This window comes from Siniperca chuatsi, linkage group LG20, assembly GCF_020085105.1.
Source record: "Siniperca chuatsi isolate FFG_IHB_CAS linkage group LG20, ASM2008510v1, whole genome shotgun sequence".
Classification (NCBI taxonomy): domain Eukaryota; kingdom Metazoa; phylum Chordata; class Actinopteri; order Centrarchiformes; family Sinipercidae; genus Siniperca; species Siniperca chuatsi.
Window position 1 is genome coordinate 2,571,223 of NC_058061.1, and position 11,708 is coordinate 2,582,930.

The 11,708-nt window shown below is 40.6% G+C and overlaps 1 long non-coding RNA gene across 3 annotated transcripts; it reads left to right on the forward strand.

Moving 5' to 3' along the window:
* Positions 1-763: 763 nt before the first annotated feature.
* LOC122867626 lies at positions 764-11,318 on the forward strand. 3 transcript variants are annotated; one of them, XR_006375970.1, is made up of 6 exons: positions 764-1,035; positions 1,416-1,473; positions 1,829-1,946; positions 2,043-2,295; positions 4,709-4,828; positions 11,081-11,318. It is a non-coding gene; the product is annotated as an uncharacterized LOC122867626 (long non-coding RNA). The 3 variants fall into 3 exon arrangements; XR_006375968.1 differs by lacking the exons at positions 4,709-4,828; positions 11,081-11,318 and adding an exon at positions 2,598-3,126; XR_006375969.1 differs by lacking the exons at positions 4,709-4,828; positions 11,081-11,318 and adding an exon at positions 2,632-3,126.
* Positions 11,319-11,708: the final 390 nt, after the last annotated feature.

Genomic DNA, 11,708 nt, shown 5'->3' on the forward strand with positions numbered 1-11,708 from the left:
CCTCATCCTCTCTTACTCTCTCTCTTGGTCTCGCTCCACATCTCTTCCTCCCTCACCCACATTGCTCCAATCAAATACAAACCTTAAAAAAGAAGCATGCTCTTGAACTCCCCTTACCCCCCAACCCCAGCTGTGAGCTTCTGTCTTTGAAGCTGCAGCTGTTTTCTAAAGCGAGGCTGGCTGAGCTGTCCCTGAAGTGGACAGCAGCAACAAAAACACAAACAGACGGAGAAGGGGAAGAAGAGAAGAAAAAAAAAAACCCAAAAAATCCTTTCAAAGAGGGAGGAAGGGTGCAGTCCCTCTCAGCACCCCTTTGCTTTGAGACCACATCCTATTGGTCCAGTTTGTTTGTGTGCCCGGCCAGTTATTTGGCTTTGTGCTGTTTGGTTGCCCTGGTGACAAAGGATAAGACCCAGTGTGTGTGTGTGTGTGTGTTAGTCTGTGCTTCTCACTGAATGAATGCATATGCCTGTGGGTATGTGTGTGTATATTTTTGCATTTATAAGTATGGGTGTGTGTATAGTGTATATTGACAAGTCTCTGAACTGAGTGTGTACATATTCAATGGTGAGTGTGTGCATGTTTGTGTGTTTGAGAGGCCGTCATGTTTTTGGGTTTGTGTTCTGTTATTTCCTGTTTTATTTTGGTTAGAGTTCTCTCTCGTGTCTTATAGTTTTACTTCCTGTCTGTTTGCTTTTCCCACCAGTTTTGATTGTTTGCTCCACCCTGATCATTTTCACCTGTGTCTCGTTATCTCCCCTCACCTGAGTGTATTCAGTCTGTGTGCTCCTCTTGTCTCTTTGTCAGATTGTCTTCATCACTCTTTGTCAAGCGTTCCAGCCTTTTTCCTAGTGTTGTTCTTCCAGTGTACTCAGCCAGTGTACTTTTGACTCTTCTCAGTGCTTTTTGGACTTTGGACTTTTTTCCTGGACCTTGCCTGTTTTCTGGATTTTGATTCTTGCCTGCTCCGTCAGATTTGTTTGCCTTTCTTTGGACTGCTTCGCTGGTTTTGATCTCTGCCTGCCTCACCACACTGTAAGCCTTTTGTACTTGTTGACTTTGTTATTAAATCATTGAACTGCACCTGCTCTGCAGCCGGTGTCTGCAATTGGGTCCAATCCCTCGTGTTCCTTGTTTGCCTCCCTGACAAACGTGCCAGAAACACTGCCTATGTGATTTATTGTACATTTGAAGGATGGAAGATGGGAAAATGTGAGAGACTCTATAGTCAGGTCACCAGATCTGGCGTTATGGGTGGGCCCAGGGGGCCAGGCCTGCCCATCCAGGAATTTGGCCCTCCAGAAGAAATCAGCATTGTTATTGTTATCTTATTTGTTGTTACTGGATATGTGTTTTATCCAAATGTTTCTTTTATATTCAACTATCTCCTCTCCCCTCTCCTTCACCACTACCAGGGCCGGAGTCGCCATTTTCACCACCAGCAGCTTCATTAGCCCAGCCTGAGCCACCGAAGTAAGTAGGCCACAATCATTAGTCATATCAGGGGGTTTAGAGTAAATCAACTGAATTTCAAGTCTCATTAAAATATACAGTAAATAAACATCTTTTTAACATATAAACCTACATAAAATTGAACTATTCAATATGAATCTGTTGTTGCATTAAGAAGTCTGGAAAAAAAAAAAAAGGCTGATTGTCAGGGCCCCCTATAAAAACCACATGCCCGGCCAGTTACTTTCCTCTGGCACCGGGACTTGTCTTGTCCCCCCAAGACAAAATTTAAAAACATACAAAAATAGTCTGCTATAAATAACATTTCTGTCTGATATGGGTTTTCCCACATTGTTTTCCCTTGTTCAAAAATTAGAGAATAAGCAATTATGTGGAACACAGTGTCTCCTACTTCACTGAAAAGTCAATTTTCAGTATGAGTGCGACGTGGAAACTTGAAGGCTCCAGTGCACAGTGTGAATTGCAGATTTAATGTGAGTAGAGAGAAACTTCCCCCCTTCAGCAGATGAATGTGAAAACAAACTATGCACGAGTGTTTACCTGTGTTCATCTTTTCTGTTGAGCCTCAGGAACACAAAGTTGAAGTGGATCGATGGGAACCAAAGTACTTTTTAATCGTCCTGACCATCCAATCCAAACTGCCCCAAATCTCCCTCACCCATCTCCCTGCTGCTCCGCCTGATCAGGCCTGACAACAGCATTCACTATTCATTAGGAGAAGTTAGCGGGGAACCTGGACCACTGTAAGCCTCGGGCACAGGTGGGGATGGAAAGGACATGCAGGACTTCAACAAGCAACAGCCAGGACACACACAAGTTCAGGTAAGTTGTAGTTAAGCAGAGAGGAAGACTGAAGAAACAAAGTGATGGCTGAGGAAGTATTTGAATGCAGAAAATTTAACAGCAAAGTTAAAGCTATTAAGAAGTAACATTTTAACGCAAATAAATGTTTAAGTGTAGAAAATAGATTGTGAAGATTAATTTGGTGGTTGTAGCTGGAAAGTAACCTCAAATTAAATTCAGTGATGGAAGGTAACTAGGTGTATTTGCTTGAGTACAACACAGTTCAGGTTGTAAAATAGTTTCTAATATGACACATTTTTTTTTAACCTTTATTTATCCAGGACGTTTCAATGAGAGGAATGCTCTCCTTTTCAGATATGCTCTGTTCACGCTCACGTTCATGCCTTGCTCAAGGGCAACTCAGTAGTGGTAATGAGGGAGAGTCAGTACTGCTTTCTGGATGTAAAATAGAGTTTGAGAGAGGAGTTCAATACCTGCTTCCTTTCACACACCTGGGCAGCCACTGCATGAAGTGGGTGTTCTTGTTGGATTGTTGATTGCGGAAAGTTAAAAACTGTCAGATGCATGTCTGTACTTTAACATAAGTAGATTTAGAATGCTGCATTTAAACCTGTGTGTGTGTTTGTGTTTTTAAATATTGCAGTATTGCTTATTTACACCAATAAATGCTGTCAGTACTTCTCTTCCTCACTCGTTAAACTGGTAGCACTTTGCTTGTTTCTGACGGAACATCAGCTGATAGAAGTAAGAATGTAGGCTTACGGCAAAATTGTATAAAGACTTCAGAGAACAATGAAACAAAGATCTCACTCTGTTCAACAGCAAATCACGTGTCACAAATGTATGTTAAACCTCTCAAGTTTTCCTATTTACTTTCTGTTTGCTCTAGTGAATAAAATGAATGTTGTCTGTGTGTTTTAGTTCCCACTGGGGACTAACAGCATTGTCACAGGCGGTTATATCCATGTAAACAGATTAAAAACACACACACACACACACACACACACACACACACAGGTTGCTGCCACAGTCAAAACAAGATAGAGTTGGCTTTGCAGAGCAGAAAAAAATCCTGAAAATGAAATGATTACACTCGTAAGCCTCAGCTCTGTGCGTGTTTACTTCCTCTGTGGTTTACAAATCCTCCTCCAAACACGATTGACGTTTTGTATTTTAGATTTTTGTTTCACTGACAGATATCTTTACATTAATTTATAAACAAGTGAAACATGTTTCTCAACAGACAGGCCTCTCTTGAGCACAGTAACAAAACAGTTACCACCTGTCAAAAGCAGAAGCAAACAAAACAAAACAGAACAAAACCAAGTGTCAGTGGAAACATTTTGACAAGTAGTGACCTCGACATACTGATTTCATTCAAAAACTCAAAATACTAAATCTTGCCCTCAGATTTTTTAGAACTGAAATAACTGACTGTTTTGGCCACCTGGTGGCTGCGAAACAAGCTGTAAACACCTTACATATTATCATCTTATAAAGTTGAACATATGGGATTATGTTAGAAAACACCTGCATATTTACTAGAGATGTACCTGAATCCAAACACGTTGTTCGGGAAAGCACAAATAATGCGATGGAAACGGATATTTCTTCTACCCGAAGTTGCTCGTTGTTATTCGGGGGAAGAAAAGTCAGCTCAGGAGTGTGATGAACCGCGTGAGAATGGAACTAAAGAAAGGCGTTAGACACACCAGCAGCAGCTTCTTCTCTGCTGCAGCTGTTGATTTGTCTGTCTGATCACCTGTCTGTCTGATCACCTGTCTGTCTGTCTGTCTGAAGCTGCTGGTGTGTCTCTGTCTGATCACCTGTCTGTCTGAAGCTGCTGGTGTGTCTGTCTGATCACCTGTCTGTCTGTCTGATCACCTGTCTGTCTGTCTGATCACCTGTCTGTCTGATCACCTGTCTGTCTGAAGCTGCTGGTGTGTCTGTCTGATCACCTGTCTGTCTGATCACCTGTCTGTCTGTCTGAAGCTGCTGGTGTGTCTCTGTCTGATCACCTGTCTGTCTGTCTGTCTGATCACCTGTCTGTCTGAAGCTGCTGGTGTGTCTGCGGCTGCAGGAGGGCAGAGCTCCAGATATGGAATGCCATTTCGGTATTAAATAAATAAATACATAAATATGCATATGAAATTAATAAATATGGCTATTAAATAAATAAATTAGTCAATATAGTTTAATAAATAAATAGATTTTTATTTCAAAAAGGATGTTTTTCAAAAGGACTACTTTTATTTATTTCAGGGGACTTTTATTTCAAAATAAAAGTTTAGGTGCTGTATAGTCGGTTTCTCAGCAGAGATCAGCAGAAGGTTGATGAGAGCGGTGAGACTGAACAAAAGCAGTAAACAATGTGATAATAAGAGTTTACATTTACAAAACGTGCATTGATGTGTTTTGTTTTTGGTGAAAGCACGTTGGTGAGGAAGCTGTTGGATGAATAAATGTGAGTCGACTCTGAGCTCTGAGTCGTCATCGGCATCGAGGAGCAAGCAGCGTGATTTGGCTGGAGCTGCGCTGTACTGACTGACAGGTGAATATAGCTGCAGGGCTATAACACACACACACACACACACCTCCACACACTCATAATAAAGCAAAACTAAAGATACAAGCAAAACTCCTGATGCACACACACTCAAGGACGCACATAACATGAAACAAACACATACACAAACGTGCGTGCATCACATTGAGATAATAATGGCACCTCAGAACAGCAAATCCTGATCCTTACCTCTGCACCACCACTGCACTCAGACAGCAAATCATCTATCAGCCGAAACATTTCAAAGCAAAAGGAAAACACACACACACACACACACACACACACACACAGCAGTAACTCTGCTGCAGTTCTTAAAGGATAATTCTGCTTTATATTTTTGTAGTTTGTCCATCATTCCTATCAGTAATAATAACTGTACTCAAAGTTAATTGCTGAGATCTGTGAACATGGTGACATCACTATGGGTCCAACGGGTCAAGAAACACGAGCAGACACGTTGTAAACAAACTTTAGTACAGGCAAGTACCTTGAACCAGCTCATTCTGTAGACTCTGATAAATTAATACCAACCAATAACATTTAATCCCTGTTGTATAACAGCTAGAACATTGAAACAAACGTCTGTTTCAAAGAGTCTTTAGTCTCATTCAGTGATCACGACTGCTCTTCAAATAAGAAGAAATTCTGCCAGTCAGGTGATGTCATTCATCTTGTTCACAGTGCAGTTTCATGTGTTTAGGTAATTAAAAAAAGGGAGACAGAGAGAATCAGTATCCTGAAACAAGACCGAACTAGGCAGATTACTGCACTACAATCAAAACAAGACACTTGAAAGGAATACGCAGTCAGTTTATGAAATATGCTTGTTTGCTGTGTTAATTAGGAGTTAAGTGAGAAGATCTGTTTCATTTCTATATGTTCAGTAGAGAGAGAGGTCCAGGGTGTGGTTAGCCTAGCTTGGCACAAAGACTGGAAGCAGGGGGGGAACTGCCAGCCCAACACATTCTCAAACCTAAACGACAGAATAGGTCGATTGTCATTGACTCCCAAAACGACATTTACGACTGTTCCCCAAAACTATCATGACCATTGGACAGTACCAGCGACAGGCGAACCTCTGAGGTATGATACGTACCTGACGTCACATGATGTTAAACATGTGATTAATGTTGTCAAACTGTCACAGTTTGGTTAGATTTATGCAACAAAAGTACTTGGTTAGGTTGAGGAAAAGATTGTGGTTTGGGTTAAAATAAGTTACATAATCCACGTGCGGAAAGTAACGTAAGTCAAAACTTTAAATAGGTCAACGCTGACTTGGTTTCACATGGGACACGAACCCCGGTCTCCTGGGTGAAAGTCCTGTGTTTGCTGAACTGACACTTTGCTCCTTCAACTAAATTAAACATGAGAAGTGAGCAGTCAGTCAGCAGAATGATTATAATGCTGTTTTTCTGCAGGGGGTGACAGGGCTGCTAAAGAACAGATGTTTATTTACACCATCTGACGGTTGCATTCAAAGCAAAAATGTAATCGCAGTTCGTTCTTCTGTTGGACAATTTTAATTTAGTGATGATGACGACAACTTTAATATCAGACATTTTATGGCACCAAGGCACATCAGCTGTCTTTGGCAAATTTTGATGAAGTGGCTGTGACTTCATGTTTGACTAGTTTTGGAGAATTTCATCAAAATCCGGCAGGACTACAAAAGCACAATAATGTTGTCTTATATAGCACAATATCACCAGGCATTACATTCAGATTCCATAGCACACAGTAATGTGTCCTAAAGGGTTCAGTATGCTTCAAACAAAGTGCTTTTAGGTTGAACAGCATCTGAAACCCCCTCCCTCCTCTTCACCTTCCTGACGTTAGCATGGGGGCCACTTTACACAGTGATCTGCCAGGTTTGCAGAGATGTGAAAGTAGGCAGGGTTTGAACTTTTCTTTTTTCACACAACTACTTCCGTTACTTTTTGTGTCAGCAACCATGTGCAACACTGTAAATGGCTTCGAGGAAAGATTGTCTGAAAGTGTGCTGCTATTTCCATATCTGAACAATTACTTCCCCTTTCTGTGATGGCAAGCCTTTTAGTGTGAACGGTCGGTACAGCGATAAACAGTTTTGCCTTCAGACATGGTTGGACAAGTTATTTAGCTTTACCGGGCCACAACAATCTGAACGGTGATTGGAGAAAAGAAATGAACAAACTAAATAGTCAGTGGCTGTGAAGTATAATATGTATCTATAAACATTTGTTGGTTCTTTCACACTCAGAGTTACCATATTAAAAGTTAAGCAACGCTGGTATACAAATCAAGTCAAAGTAAAAAGTAGTTAATTTAAGATGAACTGAATCTATGAAAACAAGAAATTGCAAAATAACTTGCATGAACAGCTATTTTCTGAAAAATTATCCATCATTATGCAGTTTAAGACGCTTGAAAAGGGTTTACACAATACATAGGCTAATAAATCCACTTTCAGATAATAGATAAGAATTGAACAAGAACAGTAGAGGTTACTGAATGTTACTTTGACAGTCTTTTCTGTCTCACAAACCAAAGCAATGATAATGAACACCGACAACACAAAAACACAATCTGCTCAACTGATAAAAAGCCAAAATCTTTTCATGCTGTTTTTTTTTATTGGCACTGCTAAAGGAACAAAACCCAGCCGACTTGTCAGTATTTTGTATCCCTCATGCTCTTGAGGCCTTATTTATACATGTGCACATACCTGAGACACGCAAACACACACACGAACTACCGGGCGGAGTAGTGTTGGACTACATACTAGCATTTGTGTGCTGACGTTGTTCATGACTTTCTGTGAAAGCTATTGTTACAGCAGCTTTCTCTCGATTAGTCTGACAGGACAAATAATTTGTTTTGACTATTTCAATTACCACAATCAAGTATATTCAAAGAGAGACTCCTGCTGTGGGAGAGCCGTGTGTGTGAAAAGAAATCTGAGAACAAAAAAAGACCTTAGAGAGAGAACTGCAGACAAAGGAACAAATGTAGACAAATGGCCAAATTATTAGTTTTCTTTTGTGAATTATGGGTTGTTGAATTCGAAAAACTGAATGAAAATGACAAATTTATTCTCAGCAGAAAGACTAAATCCCTGCAAGCGACCCCTAGAGGCTGCAATTATCATTACATATCCCACAATCTGAAAGTGCTGCAACACAACAAACATCACAGTGACCATTTAGCTTTAGACAGCCTTACCAGTAATAAAATCTCAAGTCCTAAGCGTGGTGCTAGAGGCAAAGTAAAATAAAAAAAGTCATTAAAATCAAAAGGGTTCATCCTCAGGGGAGCAGAAATGTGATCAGTAAATTGTATATCAGTCAAACTATCTTTTGAAATTTCCTGTGTACAAGTGGAATTTGTGGTCTGATGGTGGTGCCAGAGAAAAGTTCAGGTGGTCATCAATTGAACTGTATTCATGTCCATGTAAGTTCAACATTCAGTCTCCTTTTAGCTGTGGTTTGGTCTCCAGCTACCAGCTCCTGAGAACAATAACAGGCCCTTTAGCAGCTAAATGTTCCACTTTCTCCATCAGCTAGTCTCTGTCTTTCTGCCATTTGGTGCAGGTCAGGTAGTGTACAGAGCTTTTTTGCTGAAAACAGCTGCCTGCTGCTGCTGATGAGAGCTGTGAGACTGAACCCAAACAGGAAGGTTGTGGGTCGTAAAACCAAAACAACAGGCTAAAAAAAAAAAAAAAAAGATAAAACGCTCCATAGAGATGAGAACTGCAGAGGCAGGTGATGACTCTCTGTATGTTTGTCACTACGAGCGACTCCTTTCACATTACACAGAGTCATTTCCTGCATTGTAAATATAAAAATGTGCAGCTTTAAATAAAGCTCATAATGTAGGAGAGTCTGTAGTCAGTGAACGTCTCTGATTGGCTGAGCAGAACACTGCTGGCTCGTCAATAATACAGAATGGATAAGACAGAACCAGAATACTAAACACGTCAACACAACAGTATCTGCTCTTTTCTTCTCCATTCAATAACAATACACACACACACACACACACACACACACACACACACACACACACTCTCTAGTACTTCTATACGTCTGAGGACCCTCATTGACATACATACATTCCCTAACATCTAACCCCAACTTTAACCCCTAAACCTAATTCTGCAACTACCTGTTATCTGCTGTTGGGCTTTACAGTAGTTAAAGGGGCACCAAATTGTGTAGGTGCAATCAGTTAAATTATCAAAGATAATAACTTTAATAAAGTCCTCTGGGGGAGAAATGATAGCCAATCAATTGATTGAATCTCATAATATACTAAACTATCAATTTGGAACTCAGATTAATAACTATAACCAGCATTGCCACCAACAGCTAGTAGGTTGAAGGATATGGAGTTCACATCACTCTTGGCAACATTAAAGAAACCAGCATAATTATACACAATTTTACACGTGGTTTCCCTCGTGCTCAGTTTGGACTTTTCTTCTGTTCCTTTTTGACCTTGCATGGATTTTTGGATTTTGTACCTTGCCTGCTCCTTGTCGGATTTGTTTGCCTGTCTTGGACTGCTTTCCCAATTTGGACCTCTGCCTGCCTTTCCTTTGTAATAAATTAATGAACTGCATCTGCTCTGCCTCTAAGTCTGCGTTTGGGTCCTATTCCCTTGTGTTCCCTGCGTGACACCCACACAACAAATGTATTTATTGAATGACAGAAAGGAGAGACTGTGGCAGAAAGAAAGAAATAAAGATATCTGCTCGCCAGTAAAAAAATCATTTCAAGGCAGCAGGCCATGCCTAAAGCAAGCTAGGCTTTCAATGTTTAATTTATAATGGTGTGTGTGTGTGTGTGGGCCCCATCACGTCTCCCCTTTAGGATCATTATAGCCGATGGCAGCCTGGATTCAGTGAAACAACACAAAGTGCTTATGGGTATGAGCGTGCGGTATATATTGTATGTGTGTTTGAACAATAGAGAATGCACATCTGCATGCATGATGCATAGTATATGCTGTACATTGCACTGAATTAAAAGGATAAAGCTGGCAATATTCTATTTTTCTTATTCTCAACAAGCCAAAATCCACATCCCTCAATACTTTCTGACTTCCTGTCTGTGGCTCTCAGACTCAAACCCATTGGTTCCTCCTGAAAACACCTCACAAATGTATAGTTTCATTTTTTAAAAAAGGCTCAGTCATTTCCTAAAAGTAGTTTTTAATCAAACGTTACTCAAACAGGAGGAAACAGTGCATCTCTTGGGGACTATTTCCAGCAGCGGATGAATCCAGATGTGGTGCTGTAGTGAGTGTTTGGGGCAGCAGGACGGTGTGTGTGGGGCTGAGTCAGAATAAACTACAGTGTGTGTGTTCATGGTGATGAAGGAACATGTCACCCAGTGCAGCAGTGCGGCTCGCTGATGTGTTTTTGGACAACAGTGGAGCTCTATGAAACAGAGGAAGAAGATATATCAGGCTGGGATACACACACACACACACACACACACACACACAGAAAGAAAGAACTCAGTCATACCTCCACCGCGGCTGCACCATCCACTGAACGTTATTTTAATATTTCCATGCGTATATGGGCATGATATTTTTGTACACACAGTGATAGATGATCATGCCGAATGAATGATGGTTGCCATGATTTCTGGAGATTTAACGGGGGGTTATTTCGAGTTCATCTTTGTACATGTCATCTAAGTTTGGTTGCCACATCAAATTGATTCAACAGTTAAGACATTATTTCAAACAGGCCACACCAAATACAGGAACACAGTATGTAATAAAAAACATTAACAACAATAACATTGTGTGAGTGCTTCCAATTAACTGATGTACATAGATTTGAATACATTTGTAGGAGGACTGGTAAAATTAGCTTTTTAAAGAGCAGAAAATCTGCTTCTTCAAGTTTAGGAGTCATTTTGGAGCCAAAAACATCAAATGTTTCATAATATTGCCACCAAATTTGATTGAAATCTGTAGTTTTTGAGATATCCTGCAAACAAATAGAGCCAAAACAAAACCTGAGTTGGTGGAAGTAAGAAAAAGCATATTTTCATAGCGTAATGGTGAGTCCAGGTAAAATGGCTGCCAATGAATTTACATGTGATTTGTAGTTGATGGGTTAAAACGTGAAAGACTAAAAATCCTCATTTAAGAGGGCCTGACACTCAAACTGCTTCATGAACGAACAGAAGTACAAGACCTCGCTTTCAAAACTTGTCTCTGTTTCCTCTCCATTCGCAGCGCTGCAGCCGTCCTGCTCTGCGCACAAGCTTGAAGAAAATTTTCACGACACTCGTCTTCCTCCTTTGCCAGGATTTGAACTTCTCTCTCAAGCTCTATTTTTGCATTCTTGGTACGACTATGTGTCACTTTTCATATGAACAACTGACTGCAACACTATGAATGTCTTTTAGGAGTAACGGTCTGAAAATGTACAGTGGCATTATCCCCATATTTTAACAATGACCTCAACCTCATCCAATTCCCTTGGGATGAACTGGAACACCAATAGTGTTTCAGGTGTCCACATACTTTTGGCAATATAGTGTAGTTGCAATGTCATTCTGTCTTTCCATTTCAGCCTCACTGAGCCAGTGTAATTTTTTTTTTGTCTGATCTCTCTCTATGTTCTCCCACCTCATTCCTCTTCCAACACTTTCAAACTTTCCTCTCACTCAGTCTGCAGTGCTGCAACCATCAAGTCTTAAGCAAAAAGTTTTCCCTCGACTCTTCTCATCTTCCTCTATCCTTTTTATCTATCTGTCTGTCTGTCAGTCCATCGCTCTGTCAGGCCAGGCTTTGCCTCTTCTAAACCATGGACAGGCGGGAACCTACTTTTCCCCCCACACAAAACTCTAGAGGGACAGAT